Raw genomic sequence first — 19147 nt, forward strand, 5'->3', positions numbered from 1 at the left:
TATAAAGATCAAAACTCTATATCACACGTTATGGAGGAGAGCCCTCTGGGGCAACTCATTTAAAAGAATTTCATTGGAGAGAGAAAAGTGAACAATTTAATGAAATATTGCTCTCCTCTATTTATCCCCCTTCACAGTGTTTCAAGAATGGCATTGTGACAGTTAGTGAATTCCAGAAAAGATCATGGTCTTTGAACTAATTCCTGTAGGTATGGGACACTTTGATTACATTAGATTGTTAAGGGATCTTTAATCAGATCACATTTGATTAGATAGTTTTGGGGTCTTTGATTGGACTATGTAAGTGAGGTATGACCCAGATTGGGTCTCTGACCTCTTGCTGCAGGCTTATATAAGGAGACTGAAAGCAGAACCACACAGAGAAAGAGAGCCTTCATTCTTACGCTGTCATGTGAGAAAGGACTCCAGGATCACTTGCAATTGCAGAAAGACAGAGAAGCCCCCAGAAGTTGAGAGAAACCTCAAGAGGCTAGGCCCATGGGGCAGCTCAAAGCTGAAGAGACATCCTGCTATGTGCTTGATGGCCCACAGCTGAGGTCAGGGAGAAAACAGCCTGGAGAAGTCAGGGATCCAGACTAAGCCACCATTTTGCCTTGCCAAGTAGCAGGAGTCTAGAATTAGCCAGCAGCCAACTTTTGGTGAGAAAGCATCTCTGATGATGCCTTAATTTGGACTTTTCCATGACCTCAGAACTGTAAGCTTTTACCAAAATAAATTCCATTCCAAAAGCCAACCCATTTCTGGTATTTTGCATTTGTAGCCTTAGCAAATTAAAACAGACATGTATGAAATTGACTTCATCTCAAATTAGGCTTTAGCCATTGAACTGAGATAGAAGAATAAGCCATCCGAGTCACGGCATTAGAGGGTTACACATGACATGTATGTATTTGTGTATATGTATCTCAACTCAAGGCACATGCTTGTATAGTTCAACTATATTAAATATTTGATTCTGGGTGGTAAGATAACAGGAAGAGGAAGTTGGTGTCATGATAGCAGTGGCTTGTTCTTGTAGTTACAGGAGAGTAAAATAGGAATTTTAACCTTAATGTCTTTGTCACCCCACCCCCACCCCTAGCCCATTTGTCCCAGGAAAGTTTTGAATGCGTATTTGTTTGTTTGTTTGACTTTGGAAGAGAAACCTTTAGTTTGGAATATAAGATTCTTCAAAGAATCATGCTAATGTTACTCCAGAGGAAACTAGGAGGGAAGATGTTTCTTTAAGTACACTTCTGCCTTCACCATTCTCCCCAGCTATAGTTGGATGTTCAGAGATAGGGAGTGTGAGTTTTCAGGTGGACTCTGGATGTGGTGGAAGCCTCTGTTCCTCTCCAGTGATTTCCCTGAAGGTGGCAGAACCTTAGTTGAAGGGATGGCTGCATAGGCATACGTGAAGGTGGGGTGCATGGTAAATATGATCAAGCCCATGCCATAGAGAGGCATCTCCATGCCATTTCTGGGGCCCAGGAGGGCAGGCAGCAATGATCAGAAAAAGGAACAAGGGCAAACACAGTGACAGAAAGCATAAGAACTGAAAATCAAGTCTTTCTATACATCCTCCAACTGAGTGAAGTGATGCAAAAACGAATAGGGGAATACTTAGCTAACTTGATGAAAAGGTGGATAAAAAACAAAGAAATGGGACCGTGTTTATAACCAAAGGTAATAGATCATATTTATGCCTGTTACGGATTTTCAAAGGTTTGTGCAGGACCATTTCTTGATTGTTTTAAAAAAGTTATTGAAACAAAGTGTTGAAAAAATAACATTTGAGTTTTGAATCCTGTGTTTCCTTCAGGTGCTGAATGACTACTGAAGACCTGGAGCACTCAGACTCCATCCATGTTCATCCACATCCCCCTTCTCAGTTTATTTTTCAGAATTTCCTGCCATGCTGGAGAGGCAGTGCTGGAAAATTTTGTCTTCCTTTTCTTCAAGTTGCCCCTTCTTCCTGATAGCCCTTAAAACACATTCACCTGGCAAACTCCTACTCACCCTTCAAGACCCATACTCAGGTATTACTTCTCCAAGAAGCTTTCAGAAGCCTTCCCATTGGAGTTGATACTTCCTGTCTGTTCTCCCACAGACTTCTACTGTGCCCATTCAAGCAGTGAACTGCTTGATTACAAGTGATTGGAAATCCTGGTGTAATCAGAAACACATAGAGGAAATGTAGACAGCTCATGTTCCAGAAGATCCAGGTTTGAAATACTTCCCAGGTCCTCCCCTCCTGCCCTATCTCTGCTTTCCCCTGTCTCTTAGCTTTCTTCTCTCTGAACTTAAACTGGCTTTTATCACAAAATGGCAAATATGGCTCCTCATAGCATCCAAGTTTTTTTTTTTTTTTTTTTTTTAAAGATTTATTTATTTATTTATTTAATTTCCCCCCCTCCCCTGGTTGTCTGTTCTTGGTGTCTATTTGCTGCGTCTTGTTTCTTTGTCCGCTTCTGTTGTCGTCAGTGGCACGGGAAGTGTGGGCGGCACCATTCCTGGGCAGGCTGCTCTTTCTTTTCACGCTGGGCGGCTTTCCTCACGGGCGCACTCCTTGCGCGTGGGGCTCACTATCTTCCACCAGGGAGAGAGAATAACTCTTTTTCCCAGAAATATTTTGAAAAATCCCAGGGAAGTACTAAGGTAGGGATATCACTAGAATCATCAGTTATGGCCAGAGGGGCAATTTACTATGATTAATTTCACTTAGGTATAGTTGCCATCACTGGACCATGCTACTGGGGGTAAGGAAACAATTATATGAAAACATGTCAGCTTCTAATTAAATTTTGTAAATGTCAGGACATGTGGAAGTGCATGACCAGAACAGGAAGATAAGGAAGGCTGGGCCCAAAATCCCACAGGCGCTCCTTTTCTCCTACTTATTTATTTCTCTGTTTACAACTAGCCTATGAAATCTCGAAATAGAGAGTTTCTCATAAGAGAGTAACCATGCCTTATTTTCCGGGGGCCAAAAATGCATACGTCTCTACTATTGAGGAACATAGTAGACCTTAATAGATATTATTTTTTAAAACAATGCCTGTGTTGAGTAATATACTCAAAATATATAATTTGTGCTAAGAAATATACTCTTCTGTTGTTACTATACTCTGCAGTGTTTGAACTTTTGGCAACCAATCTTCATAGTTAGAACTAGAAAGTGAAAAACAAAAAATATTTTAGAATGTAGTTTTAGAAGACAAAATCAGCCAAAAATAATATTTAAATATATGACCAATTTAATAATATGGATTTGTCTGTAAAAGAAAGCTTGAATCTACTCATCAGGCTTCCAGTTCCAGCTACCAAGGAATGTGATGGATGGCTTTAGTAATTTTCTCATGCATACTCTCCAGAATCCTTGGTAGCCAGTTGAGTAGGCCAGTTTGCCATTCAAAACAATTTTCCTTTCTGTGCTTCCAATACTATGTCTCCTTTGTGTTCATTCTTGACCCAGTGACATTTCTGAAGGCTTGAATTTTCCTGTTCTTTTTGGATTTGCCTCCTGCAGGAAGGCACACATTCAGAAAGACTACTCATTTGCCTTATATCATCCTGATCCTGCACTTTAGTACTGATTTCCTCTGTAGTCTGTTTATCTAGCTGTTGGGATTTGTGTTTTCTCTGCCAAACTACTCTAGGTTTTCTGGCTCTAGGGAATGTGGTTCTTTGATTCATTTGCTGTTTATTCGGGGATATGTGTCGCTCAATCTGTAGACAGGTGGGACTGTTACAGTGGCTTCCAGGTTGGGAAGCACCTTCACTTTTAGAAGGACACTTGGGTGTCTCCCCAGCACTTTCTAAAAGCTTTGTGAACTGGACCATAGTTGCAGATGCCCTCCTGGAATTTGGTTCATAGTCATGCACATTTTTTTCTTTTGAGGGCCCATGGCATATATTCTGGGTAAAATGTTCACTTCTAAGTCTTCCTCTCAGAGAAGGACTACTGGATTCTCTGCTTGTGGATCTCTTTCTAGGTCCAACGCACCAGGATTTGGATCTGTGAGTACTGGACCTTGATCTTCTTTTGATTCTTCTGCTCAAATGTGAACTAACTTCTGCAAACTGGGAAGACTGCTTGCACTTCATCTTCTTCATCCTGGAAGAGCACAGTTTCCTTCCACCTCTCTTAGGAGAAAGGGCAAGTTCTGAAATGCAGCTCCAAGAGGGATCTCTCTTTCTGGATTTGTAAGTGATCAAGGATCTTTCTCTGGGCAATCTTCTCTGAAAGATCTTCAGTGAAGGATCTGAGTATTTGTTTTTCTCTACTTCTTTTTTTTGAAAATTGATCTGCTGGTCAGGGCTCAAAGCCCTTCTTTCTTTTAGATTGTTCTTCCCTGGTTGCCCCTGATTAAAAATTGCTGGGGTACTGAAGGTGCGTGGAATTGTTTCACTCTTTCCCAGATCCTGGACATGGTCAGGAAGCAACTTTATCCTTTCTTTCTTCCTCGCTTGAACATGTTTTTTGCAATTCAGTAAACTTGGGCCCCTTTTCTTTGGTGCATCCCAATTCAAGAGAATATTAGTAGTGGAATTCGTACCTTTGTGACTTCCTGATTCTGGTATGTCTTTAACACAAACATGCATTTTTCTTGCTGGCTTATGATGTACAGGTTTCTTCAAGGAAGAGTTACCATTTGGAAACTGTTTAATGCCCGAAAGAGGCCTCTCCTCATTACTCCAGTGATCCTGAGGGTTTTTAGGCTGCCTTGTATCACAGTATGATACCAGGAGAGCCTGGTCTTCAGGCAAAGGTAAAACAGGAGCTGGTGCCACAGACTTCTTTTTTTCCCATGGTGAAGAGGCAGGGCATTGATAGATGGCTCGCTGGTCATAGGTCTCCATGTTATAAGGTGAATGAACAAAACTGATAAACTCATGCAGGAAATGGTGGGTGTATTGTAGGAGATAAGGTTCCAGGAAGTGAATGAAGGCATCACTGTCCAGATCATACTCTGTCATGTGATGGAGGATGGTAGATAGGATATTCTTCACTGTGTAGCCATAATCTCCATAAACAGCTGTTAGTTCCCGTTTCAGCCAGGGAACCAGCCGGTGTAGGCAACCAGGGTGTCTCTTGAAATAATTAGCTGAAAAGTGCTTTTCAGTCTTGTAGCCTTGGACATGTGTCACCCAAATTCCAGAATAATACAGAGCTCTTCTGAACTTCATAACCACCAGGTCTTTAAAGTGACCCACAGACATGGAGTTTGATTGGAAATTCCTGCTATCTCCAAACTCCCTCAGTAACTCTTGGATAGTCATTTCTCTCAACGGTCTTAGTTTCCTTATAATGTCCTCAGGGCTTTGCTTGAGATGATTGCGTTGAGTAGATTCCATATAGCTTTCCTCCTGTGAAGGTGGAAACACTAAGACTTCTTCTTTGGTTTCACCCATGGTGCTCGTGGAACAACATTGAGAAGGAATGCCCTGCACCTGTGAAGAAAGCATCGATTTTTTTCTTGATCTCGAGTATAAAGAGTCATTACCATTCTTGTTGGGACAGGGATTCCAATCAGACTCATTCTGAGTATCCTCCAAACAATTAGGACATTCACAGTCTGATGAGGTGTCTAGTGGCATTGCTCTGAACAGTTTATGTTTCACAGTCATATGTGAGAAAAATTGATTCAAATCAATTCCTCATCAGTGAGGAAAAATATATATTAAAAAGAGTCCATAAATATTTCTGTAATAAGTTGTGTCTCCTTGGAATAAATGCTAGATTAGAGGTAAGGAGCAAACTGTTTCCTCAAAACAATAATAATGAGCTCAGTTACACCCAACATAGACAAATTATTTCTTTTTCTTTCTCAGATTAGTCGTTGAAAACTCTGGAAAGCAAATTGAAAATAACATTAAAATTTAAGTAATATATCATTTGACCTAGCAATTCTAACTCTGCAGATTTAATCTAGATATAAAAAAATGCTAAGTTATATAGGTTTATTGTTTTTTGTAATATCAGACAACTGTAATATCAGACAACCTAAATACCCATCAATAGGGAATTGTTGAATAATTGATGGTTTATCCACACATAATTGATGGTATGTAATATTATGCAACCGTTCAAAAATTTGAAGCAACTCTTTACATAATAATATGATAAGATGGCTAAATATACTTTGATAGATGAAAAAGGGTAGGTAGGAATATGAAAAACTATGATAAAATCATGGCAGGTATAGCAGTTTGATATAGTTATGTATTCCATAAATAGATATTGGATTATGTTTGTAAAGTGTGTGATTAAAGTATGGGTGTGATTAAATTGTGATTAGGGCTTTGATTGGGCCATGTTAGTAGGGTATTGAGTCCCTACCCCACAGTGCATGGGAACTCACAGATAAAAGGCATGGCAAAGGCCAGAGTTAGAGGATTTTTGATGTTGGCGTTTGATGCTGAAGTCTTAAACTGGAGCCCCAGAAAGTATGCACACAGAGGAAAGAGAAGCAAGCCCCGGGAAGAGAGGAACCCTGACCCCAGAATGAAGCAAGACACAGGAAGAAAGGAACCCAGGAAGCCTGAACCCTGGCAGACATTGGCAACCATCTTGCTCCAACATGTGGAAACAGACTTTGGTGAAGGAAGTAACTTAGGCTTTATGGCCTGGCATCTGTAAGCTCCTATCCCAAATAAATGCCCTTTATAAAAACCAACAGCTCTTAAAGGGGTGCTGACCCAGACCTCCTGAGCAATTCTCCCACTAGTAGTAACAAACTAATACTCGCTGTCATACTAAAAATGATATATTTACATACATTGCTAAGTTGACAAAGAAATAAGTAAACCCTCAGTGGTTTTTTAAAAAAATTGTGTAGGAATCCAGAGAGAGAATAAAGATCTGATACCACCAGTTGCCCAGATCTGATAACCTTGAACTTCTATTTTGATGATCAAAATTGATAGTGGATTAGAGACAAAGACTGGACTCTTTCAGAATTACAGTGAATTTCAAATATAATAAATAATACAATAGCCACACCAAAACACTTCAAAGTGAAACTGCAGAACACCAAAGACAAAGTGACTTTCCAGTCATAATTATGGACACTGGAAAATAGTCGAATGTCTTTAAATGTTTACTTTTCTTATTGAAATTACATAGTCTATGAAAGTATCTTTCAAGAATTAGGTCAAAATAAAGACATTTTGAGAGAAACTAAAACCTGAAAAAGTTAAACACCAACTTATGAAAGATGTAGTTCAGGAGGAAAGAGAACTCCAGAAAGAAAATAAGAGGTGGAAGACAAAGTGGAGCAAAAGGTGGTAAATATATAGATCAATCTAAGGGAACAATATATAAAACAAATTACTTTTGTCTATATTGCAGGGTAAAAATACAAACTAAAACTCCAATAATAAAAAATTATAACATAAAGGTTGGAGGGAGAGAGAGTAATTGGAATCAAAACTTCTGAAGTCTTTGTTTTGTTATGAAGAAAGGTAAAGATATTCATTAAGATTAGACACAGTTGAGTATGTAAGTTAAAATGTAATCACTATAATGATAGAAATATGTTGCATAACTTCCAAACTTGTACAAGGGAAGAAATGGAATTAAAGGGAATACATCAACAATATAAACCCATGAAAAAATAAATCAAGAAGAAGAAGCCAACAAAGGAAAATAATAAATGAATAATGAAGGGAGAGAAATCTCATCAGGAAGAGCTTTTCAAAGGTACTGGAATTCTCTATTTTCTTAGCCTGAATGGTAGGTATGCATTAACTTTACTGCTATTATTTAAATCTTATACATTGTTTAGGCCTTATACATCTATTTTACATTAGTTAATATTTAATTAAAATTTTAATTCAAAAAAGAGATGTACATAAGCTTGTATTTGCATAGAAAAATTTTGGATGGATATACAAAAAATGTTTAAAAAATTGGATAATGGAATTTGGCTTAGGGCAGAAGTAAAAAAGGTACTAGTAGTTTCCAATTTATCCCCTCAATATTGTTTAATTTTTAAGCCATGAAAATGTATTTTTTCTAATGAAAAATCTAGATTAAAAAAATCGCATCTCCTAAAATATACATAATGTGCTAAATTTTTATAAAAAATGCATCTTGAAATCTTAGTCTACACATTTTGAACATGTTCATTTTATACTTTGAATGCATGTTCATTTTATAGTTTGATTTTAAAAATACTCAAAATTTTAGTTATGAATATTTTTCATTTAACTCAGTTTTTCATTGTTTGATGTTTTTTTCAACTGTGCAGTCTTCTAATCTCTTAAACTTATAGAATCCTAGAGTTGCAAATAATTTCAGAGACAAACTCAACTAGAAGTTTTTAAGACATTTGAAGGCAGAGAACTCTTCTAATAAAAGCATACACGGAACTGCAACTTGTTTAACTCAGTTGAATGTTGGTCTACCTCCTTCCTCAGCACTGTGTTTACCCCACCCCATGTGTGACTCTCAAATGTGATGCCACTGAATCACTAGGGTCCTGTGGAGCTCAGTTCCCAAAACTCTCATCTACTCCATGTCTAACTAGTGCAGGAATCACTTATGTAGCTCCCATGGTAGACTGTCAGCTGACTTCTAGTCATGTCCTCTGATATAGAATTATCTGTTCTAAGACTCTGCTCATTCCATATTAGTCTAAGAGTAAAGAAGGCTTTCCTTTCTCAACCTAAAACCTCCCATCGGGTAAGTTCAAAACAACTTCTCTAAATAAAAAGAAAATTAAAAACAGAAAAATAAAATAAAATAAACGTTATCCCTAGTTATGACCCAGATCTAATTCCCCATTCTTCTCCAGAGCCATGTTGAAACCCTTCCACCTGATTGTGGGAGCCTCTCATATGCCAAGGCAATTTTCTTGTGCCCCAACACAGTATCTCCCTTCAACACAGGAAACTGGGGACTCTGTCCTGGTCTCTGCACTTTAGAACCCCCTCAGAACCTCTTCTGCCTGCAGCCCCCAGAGCTAAGTGTCCATGCCATCTGGAATCCCCACAATCCCACAGATAATGCTCCTGATTTTTGGATTCCTGAATTTCCTACCCAAATAGTCCTTCCAGAACCTATACCAGCCTCCTTCCTGTCCTGTCCTGAAGGGCAGACCACAGACAGAATATACAAAACCCGGACTTGAGGGATGGACCATGAGGCAAGTGGATAGAATCTGTACGTGGACAGTGGGGTACACGAGGCTACCCATGGTGTCAGAGTAGAATGCAGGTGTGGGAGCCCTCCCTTTATACTTTACCCCAAGGCTCACAACAGTTAGGAAAAAAGTTACTCCCCAGATTTTCGATTTTCATTTTCCTAATCATTTCATTTCCAGTTTCTTGGGTATATTGGTATGAGTTTTTTTATCCAGTTCCTGCTAATACCAGTTCACCAAATTATAAATAACTTGCATCTAGAAATCCTTCCAAGTTATATAGCTTTAGCTTATTATTTCTTTTAAACAAATATATCCAAGCCCAAAGTCACTTGACTTCCATTCTTTCCCTTGAAGTTTCAAGACACCCTTTCTAAGAGGTAATGCTCTGACTGAATCTTCATTCATCTTGTAAAGCAGAAATGACATGAATTGAGTACTTAGCAAATTGACCTCTGAGAAGATCTGGACATATCCACCTTCATTTGCGCTTGTCTTCTGGGTCATTTGGTTGTAGCGGGTCACCTCTGTTTTGTTTGCCTTAGAGACAGAATTTAGAACACAGGCAAGTTCTGCTGTGGTCTGAAGAAAGAGTGGCAGCTCTAAGTTTTCCATGAAGCTTGGCATCTTCCACTTCCCTGCAGTGTCCTAAATGGCTTTAAGGTGCAAGTCCATGACTTAGATGTTATCAGATTCTTGAATTTTCTAAAAGACCAGTCAGAGCCAACACTATAATAAGGGGTCTGCCTCAGAAGAGAACAGGAGTGCTAGGTTGCTCCTAGCTAATCCCAAATGCATTTCCAAAGGAAGAGTTGCTAGTCTAATTTAATATTTGGATTTAAATGATTTAAACAGAAACGGTCATATCCTCTCTAAATGCAAGATGTGAAAACACTTGCGAGCATGTATGCAAGGCAGATGAAATCAATATCTTGGTTGTTTGGTGTCTCATATTTTCAGACCCAAAATGATTAAAAGCTGTGATTTTTTTGGGGGGATTTTCACCCATCCTTTTCTAAATACCAGTTAGTAGAGTCAACACAATTGGAAGATCCACTCAAAAGAAAATAGAATTTTTCTGACTCTTAGGTTCCCTTTATGTTTAGTTGTTGCGTTTACCTTATTCAACCTCCCTGATACCAATTTACATTCTGAGATGTTTTTGAGGATGAAATGAGCTGCTTTGTGTTAGTGCTTGGCACCTAAAAAATAGTTCAGTAGAACAGGCTTCTTAGTGTTCTTTTGAGTGGGATTTCATTAAGCAATCCCAAGACAGTGCATCAGCTTTTTAAAAATCTGTGCTTAGTATGATTTTATGAATGAAAATGGATACCATTTCTGATATCCCTGTAACTGTAGGACAATATAGAGTCATGTGTCCTCATAATCTTCATACCTCTGTCAGCAATATAGAGAGGAAAGAACAGTACAGATTTGCACTACTATTAACCTGAGCAAGTTCACTCAGGCTCCCTGAGCCTCAGGTGCCTCATCCATGGAATGAGGCTTATTGACAGGCTCAAATGAGATAACAGATGTAATAAACATTTTAAAATACAATGTTTGTTAGTATTAAAGTGCTTTCAGGAGCTTCTATTACCTCTACGCAGGGACTAGCATAGGAAAATGACTTAATGAATATCAGTTGAAAAGTAGGAAGGGGGCACAAGGGCAGGGGGTGTTGAGGAGGCTAGAGGAAGACTGTGACAGAAGGGAAGAAGGATGGACATAAGGGCAAGTCATTCAAGTTTCTCTTTTGACTACTTATATTGCAGTCCATCTCTGTTTCCTCATCCAGACTTTTCTTTTCTTCTTTTTTTCACTTGTTCAAATCCTAAATCCTCCACATTCTGAAGTAGTTTAGAAGGGAAGGGGTTCCTGAGGGAGCAATGCATTGGCATACCAAATTAAGGATACTTCTAGCTTAGGAAGATCCAACATGATAATGACAGGATGATGCTGACCAATTCATCCATTAATTGGGGGCCGAGAGATCAAATCCTTTATTTCTCCACCTGAGTCCTGAGCTAGCTGCTTGGAACCCTTGCTCTTCTGCCTTTTTCCAAGTTTCATAGATCTAGAGTGGGATTTCTCCACCTCAGCACTATTAACATTTTAGGCAGGATAATTCTTTATTGTGCATTGTAAAAATGTTAAGCACTGTGGCTGGCCTCTACCCACCAAAAGCCAGTTGTACCACACACACGCTAGTGTGATAACCAAAAATGTCTCCAAATTTTGCCAGATGTCCCTAGGGACTGGGGATTGAATCCTGGTTGAGAACTAGTGCTCTACAACATAAAATTAGTGTATTTTGAGATGTGGTTTGTCTCGCTGGGAGCTAGAACCGTTCACTTACCAAGAAGTTGTAGTATATGCATTCGTGAGGAGGATCAAGTATAAATTACTTAAAAAGAGCATTGGCTTCAATGTCAGAAAATCTGAGCTTAGTATGTTGACTCTTTTATCTTGGATTTGTTTCTCATAAGCAACTTAGTTAACTTCTCTATGTTTTATTTACTTCATGCATTCACTATAACATGGAAGGGGTCTCTTCATAACACATATGTGTTTATTATTTTTTTCCTCTGCCCCTGCTAAAATATATACCCCATGAGGAAAGAAGGACAGGGGTCTATGTGCCACTGTGTCTGCCTTGACTAGAACAAGTCTGGCACATGGGAGGGACTCATACATATTTGTTGAATACTTTTTATAAACAGCACAAAAGGCCAGTGTCTAGTGCAAAGTAGGTATGAATTTCAACAAATCTACTTTTTTGTGGAAGTCAGCCTCTCCAAAAAGATACAAGAGAATTTCTACTGATTTAATTCTCAGGGAAAGTAATAAAACTTCATCCCATCTATGGCAGTTTGGTAAGTTCATGAATTCCAAAAATAGACATTGGATTGTGTTTGTAAACTGGTCTGTTCCTCTGGGCATATTAGACTGTATTTGATTCAGAGGTTTCACTTTAACTTTATTAAATCAAGATTAGGGCTTTTATTTGACCATGTCATTAGGGCAACTCGGCTGGAGTCGCCTCCCCCCGCCCCCCCCCAACCTTGTGGGCTATATAAATAGATGCTTAATCAAAGACAGGGAAATAAATACATGGAGAAGGAGAACACAGAGAGTTTAGTTTGGGATGCTGGAGCCCAGGGGAGAGGGCCAAGCCATTTGCCTATAAGTTTGCAGCTGAGTAGACCAGAACCCTGAATGACTGAGAAAGCATGGAAAGAAATGAGCCCTGAGGAAAGAGACGAGGCTTATGCTAACCTATAGCTGAGATTGGAAGAAGCTGGAACCACAAAGCCTTAGGGGAAAGAGGAAGACTGAACCCTTGCAGATGTTGGCAGCCATTTTGCTCCAACATGTGGCTACAGACTTGGCAAGGGAAGTAACATACTCTTCATGGCCTTGTGACTGACTGTAAGGTTCTACCTCCAATAAATACCCTCTATAAAAGTCAACAGATTTCTGGTATTTTGCATCAGCACCCCTTTGGCTGACTAATTCACCATCTCTGGTATTTTACTCCTGATTTTTTTTTTTTTTTTTTTTTTTTTTTAAACAGTAAACTTTTTTTTTTTTTATTTTATTTTTTAAAGATTTATTTATTTATTTAATTTCCCCCCCTCCCCTGATTGTCTGTTCTTTGTGTCTATTTGCTGCGTCTTTGTTTCTTTGTCCGCTTCTGTTGTCGTCAGCGGCACGGGAAGTGTGGGCGGCGCCATTCCTGGGCAGGCTGCTCTTTCTTTTCACGCTGGGCGGCTCTCCTCAGGGGCGCACTCCTTGCGCGTGGGGCTCCCCCACGCGGGGGACACCCTTGCGTGGCACGGCACTCCTTGCGCGCATCAGCACTGCGCATGGCCAGCTCCACACGGGTCAAGGAGGCCCGGGGTTTGAACCGCAGACCTCCCATATGGTAGACGGACGCCCTAACCACTGGGCCAAAGTCCGTTTCCCCACTCCTGATTTTAAACAACTGAACAGGGCTTTTCTTCCCGAGGTAACTTTCTCAATCAATACACAAAGGAAAAGAGTAACTATAACTCCTTGAGTGCATGCTTTGGTTCTCCTTGCAGAACCTCATTCTCCAAATAATTGAGGCTCTTCCTTCTATCTTTCTATTATTGATTTCTAGTTTTATTCCACTGTAGTTTGAAAAGATGTTTTGTATGACTTATGTTCTTTTAAATATGCTATGGTATGTTTTATGGCCTAAAATGTTGTCAGTCTTGGTGAACAAGTCATTTGAGCTGGAGAAGAATGTATATTCTGTTGGTGTTGGATGAAGTAGTCAATAAATGTTAATTAGATCAACTTGCTATATGGTGTTGTTCAGGTCAACTCTACCCTTTCTGATGTTCTGCCTGTTAGATCTATCAATTTCTGAAAGAGGGATGTTGAAGTCTCCAACTATAATAATAAATTTGTCTTTTTCTCCTTTGAATTTTATCAGTTTTTGTTTCATGCATTTTCATGTGTTACAGTCACGTGCAGGATTTATTGGAGAACTGACCTCTTTATTATTATGCAAAGTTCCTCTTTATCCCTGATAATTTTCCTTGTCCTGAAGTCTATTTCATCTGAAATTAACATAGTTACTCCAGTTTTCTTTTGATTACTGTTAGTGTGGTATATTTTTCTCCATCCCTTTACTTTAACCAAGTCTTTATATTTAAAGTGTAGACAGTTATATTTAGTTCTGTGTTTGTTTTTTAATCTACTCTGACAATCTCTAACTTTTAATTGGTTTGTTTAAATCATTCATATTTAAAGTGATTTGATTATTTATATAGCTGGATTAATATCTGCCATGTTTGTTTCTGTTTTCTATTTGTTGCATTTTTTGTTTGTTTGTTTCCTTTTTCTTTTTGCACCTTATTCAATCCTCTCAAATACCCCGTGAGGGAAGTACCATGTATCAATCCCTATTTAGAGATGAGGAAACCAAGGCTGCTAAAATTAGTTTATCCAAGATTACAATGCAAATGATGGCAGAGCCAGGATTTGAAATTTGTCACTGTCCTTCTTTCATTGACAAGTTTGGCTAGACATTATCTCCCATATACCCAGTAATTTTAGTGACAGAACTCTGATAAAGCCTGCAAACCAGGTAAAACTCTACCCTCTGAAGCTCTAAAATCTGAATACAGCCTCAAGGCTTCCTTCTCTCCAATACCCACCTGGGAAAGAGGTGTTAAGAACCAGAAACTTTGCTCTAGTTAGACCAAAACACTATGGATAACCTATCTGCAGCATGAAATTTCTTAGTTATAACTTAGAAATTTCTAATAATAACTTAGAAATTTCAACTCTAATAAGATTAGGGTGAGAACAAGAGTGAAAAGGAAAAAAAGTAGTTTTTGTGTCATTAATAATGAGCCTAGAATTATCTTTGGAAACTAAGTTTATATTAGTGCCAGGTATCTTAAAAAGAAAAAAATTAGCCCTATTCTCAAGCCAAACTGTTCAGTTTTATTTTCCCATTGACTGAGGTCATTTAAAATGAATTGCTGCAACCTGGTTCCTGAATCATCATCTATTTTCCTATAAAATTGCTTCTCCAAGCTACCATGAGGAAAGGAGGAAAGATAGAGCTGGCCTTGGGCCCAAACCATAATTTTAGTAATTACTAAACCAAGTGACTGCAGCCATAATTGAGTCATTCAAAGCCAAATGGTAGTAGTAATTAGTTTGTCAAATTTGAATAAAAGTGCTTTCTTGAAGGAAACAAACGGAGTTGAGCTAAAGAGACTGCACTGTCAGCCTCAGAGTGGGAGACCTTTTCCAAGCAGTGTCTCCCTAGCACCATGGTTCTCCTGGGTGACAGTGATAGATGTTTCTTGTTACAGATTATGGCCTTGTCACACTTAAAATAATCTCTCCTCATGTTTTCAGGCCCTGTTCATTCCCCTGGGCAGCAGTCATCAATTTACATGCAGAGACACCTAGAGAAACATGGAACTTATTTATCACACTTGCTCAGACTGTACTAACAGCAGCTTCAATCCAAGCATGGATCCACATTTCAATCTGGCTTGACTTCTGCAGCATCGTAAATAGTGTTGAGGGATGGATTGTTTAAGAAAATGGATGGAAGGGGATTGAGAGACTCATGTAAAATACGGGGGTCAGTGAATTCCACCCTCAAATGACGACCTCAATGTGCATGGCAATTCAGCATAGCTTAGATATTATCCGTATTTCTCAGAGTTGCCCAATTACTTGTGGATTGCCACTTCAGCATGCCAGGTAATGAAAAAGAAGCCACATTGGTTCAAGAATACAGAAGCAAGACAGGGAGGGTTTTTACCCTTCAATCCTTTCTTCCAACCAAACAGCCACCATAGTGCCAACATTCAATTATTTGTTTCATTATAGACGTATTCCTTATTCTCCCATCTTAGGTTCTATGTTCTACTCAGATTGGTCAGTGCTCTCTCTGCCCAAAGCTGAACTCTCCCCATTTTTTCTAATGAATGTACTTCCTTATCAAAGTCATAAATTTCACAGACTTTGCTGAAGATATACATGCCAACCCTGGTATTCTTTTGTGGTCAGAGAGTGAGGCGGGAAGCAAACTTTTCAATGTTGGTGTAGTCAAGGTCCCTGAGCCCCCTCAGTTTAAAGGGTTGGAATTCCCCTCTCTTTCTGTTGCCAGCTTGACATAATTAGTACCTATTCATTGTGAATAATTTTGCATGTGTATATCTCACTGAGTTGAGTCTACTCACCACCTAGTCACAACTAAGTGTGTATTAAAACTTAAAAATTCTAGCCAAAGCTATACTTCCAGAACAAATGATTGCCTTACAGTGTTCCATTGTCAAATTATTAAAAAGGAGGATTAACAAATTAAGATTTCGATTTAAAAATTTAGGAAAAAAAGCCAACCAAAAATACAGAAACAAAGGTGAAATAAAGCCAATTCTGAAATAGGAACCAGAAAAACAAGTGAATTGATAGATAAGCCCAAAAGATGACTAACAAATAATAACTATGAACAAGAAGAGGATATTATCCAAAGCAGGCAAGGGATTTAAATATTTTTTAAAAATCTTAACTACAGCACTTGGCTGATGCAATTGATTATCTTGTTGAAGTTTGCTGGAGGTTTGTTTGCGTGCAGATGAGACCACCTCGATAAAGTAATGCCACTGTATTGAATCTGGAGTTCCTCATACGCTTGCTATCTTCATGTCTTTCTCATTTCCCTCCTTCCTCTCTGGCTGAAATAAAAAGAGAGAGGAAGACTTCACCTTGGCTTGAAGAGCCCCAGGTGGCTGAGCAAGGGATTCCTTTATATTCAGAAAGGCACTGTCATACTTCCAACCTTCTCCACACCAGGTAGCTCATAAAGGAAAAGTTGCAGACCAGGAAACAGCACCATTAGATTGGATAAAATGATTGAATTTCCTTCTTTGGCTTCATCTACAACAGGTTATCTAAGGAATGTTTTAAATTGTAGGTAATAAAATGCCCAGACTTTTTCCACTATTGTTTCCCCTGCATTTTTAAAACTCTCTCCTCACTCACTTAACTTTACTTCCAGACTTTTCAACTTTTAGGACTTTGAAGGGAGTCTGGTGAATTTTTATTTTTATTTTTTTCCTTTGTGTCTTTGCACATGCTATTTCCTCATATTAGAATGGCCTCACCTCCATTCTTTGTTTGGCAAATCCCTACTCAGTTCTTTAACATATCTTTCAAAGCTCCTTTGAAAAACCTTTCCCGACCAGCAATGTTGCTGGTACTCTTCCCCTGCACCTCCCATAATGCCTTGAGCTTTTATGCACATTGCCCTTGAGAAACCGCTCAGGTGCTGATTAACAGGTCACACTCTGGAGCCAGAGGTCAGGGCTTAAAGCTTGACTCCATCACTTAAGGGGCGTGCAACCTTCTGCAAGTTACTTAACTTTACTGTACACCACATTCCTCTTCTCTGGAAGGGAGATGATAATAGTTACATGGATTAAAATGGTCAATAAGTGTAAAGTGCTTAGAAGAGTGTCTGGAACAGAATTAATGCATAGTATGCTGGTTATATTGTGACTACAGGTAGTACTATTGTCAACATCTTTGCTCATTTCCTACTTTAGAGTGTGAGCTCTTTGAAGACAGTATTTGTCATTCAGTGGTTGAAAGAATGAATAGACTTTGTTATCTGACATCATTGATATGTAATTTACACATCATAAATTTCACCCATTTTCAGTAAAATTCAATAATTTGTAGTGAATGCATTGAGTTGCATAACCATTGCCACAATCATTCAGATCATTTCTATCACCTTGATAAACTTCCCTATGCACATTTACAGCTAATCCCTCTAGAGAAAAATGACACCCAGAGGAATTACTTGATTTTCTTAAAGTAATAGAAATGATAGGTGCGATAAGCATGTCTAAAACTCAAGTCTCTTGACAGCCTTCGCGTCTAAACCCTTTTCATTATACAATGTTTTCTTTTTTTTCATGTTCATACTATATTTAATGAAACTGATGTACAAATATTGAGACAATAGTTTTCAAACAAGGTAACATTTGGATTTATATTGTGGCTTATATTTTAGACTATACAATTTTCTAAAGTTTTAGTTATCTTATGTTTTACATTATGATTTACATTTTAGCCTATCAGCCCCTATACATTTTTGGTGTAATTTAACGTTTTATATCCATCCTTGCATAATCTTGTGGAACACTTCTATTGCCCACACAGGTACATTGATTCCATCTATTCAACACCTCTTTCCCCCTCCCCTTAGGGCCCACGGTGACAGTCAATCTTCATTGCTTGAAGGGCCATGTTCAGAGATACTTGCAACGTGTTGAGGGCTTGACATACTCAACTGCCCTAATGCATTGGGAGCCACCATTTCTCTCGAGAGATACAATTCCCTCTATTTGAGAACATCAGTCCTCCCCAGGATGTGGGTATACCTTCACTCTCATTATATGGGTCTCTGTCCAATGATATAATCCACTATGGCAAAATATACAATGCTTTCTGCCACTATAATCTAACAATAATTCAATCTGAGAATCAGACATTATGCCATCTTTCTTTGCCAACATTAGCATTGCTGTCATTAGCATTTTCATCATTATCATTGATGAGGATTATAACTCTAACAATCACTATCTACCTTTCCTGGGCATGATGCTGCATCGATTCTTTTCTTTAGAACAGAAGCTATCACAACATGTGGCAGCTCCAGCCATTCCTGAGTTTCAAATGTGTTCAAAGACTTTGCTGTCAGGGCCATGCCATTTTCAAATCCCATGATTATTTGCTAGCTGCCAACGCTGAAAAGTCAATCTGGAATCTTAAAATCTATCAGTAAAATAAGTGATGAAAGCTGGAACATGCACTGGAAATCCTAACCCCATGTGAAGGTTGTCATTGGAGTGAAACATTACTTAACAATATCAGCATTTTAGAATAGAGAAAGGGGAACAAAAGAAAAATCAATAAGTCCACAGTAAAGGAATAAGCAGTTTAGCTTCCTCCTCTTTGTTAGACTTGATTCTTGGTATCTGTAGTTTCTTTTCTCTGCTAATCAAGAAACCATTAGATATAAAAGTTCTGTGAATAGTAAAATTACCTTAGTCCCAGCACACCACCTTGATTTGTGCTGCTGTTGTCAGAGCGTGGCAAAAGTGGATTTTCCCATAAATTCTCTGTGCACCAATGATGTTTTGGTTCATGCTTCAAGTAATGGACTAAATCAGCTCTTACTCGAGGCAGCTGTTTATAACTCATCCTAATCTAGGATGATTATTTTGGGAAAACAAGCACTTCTCAAAACACTTTAACAGAGAACTACTTAAAAAGAAGATAATGCTGGCAGATTGAAATGAAAATAAAAAGTGGATTGTAGTCCTTACATCAAGCTAATTAACAACTTGGCAGTCCTAACACTGAAAGCACCCAATTATCTCAGGCCAAAATACTGGCCATCAACATTTTTGTAATGCAGCTGGCAG

The 19147-nt window shown here is 38.6% G+C and overlaps 1 long non-coding RNA gene across 1 annotated transcript in view; it reads right to left on the minus strand.

The window, feature by feature from the left end:
* The window catches only part of LOC101412439 (uncharacterized), a 107177-nt gene extending 88314 nt beyond the window's left edge, over positions 1 to 18863 (minus strand). Inside the window, exon 1 of the long non-coding RNA XR_009186948.1 lies at positions 18766 to 18863. This is a non-coding gene — a long non-coding RNA (uncharacterized lncRNA). The remainder of the gene's footprint in view (positions 1 to 18765) is intronic.
* Between the last annotated feature and the right edge of the window lie 284 nt (positions 18864 to 19147).

This window comes from Dasypus novemcinctus, chromosome 8, assembly GCF_030445035.2.
Source record: "Dasypus novemcinctus isolate mDasNov1 chromosome 8, mDasNov1.1.hap2, whole genome shotgun sequence".
NCBI classification, from domain to species: Eukaryota; Metazoa; Chordata; class Mammalia; order Cingulata; family Dasypodidae; genus Dasypus; species Dasypus novemcinctus.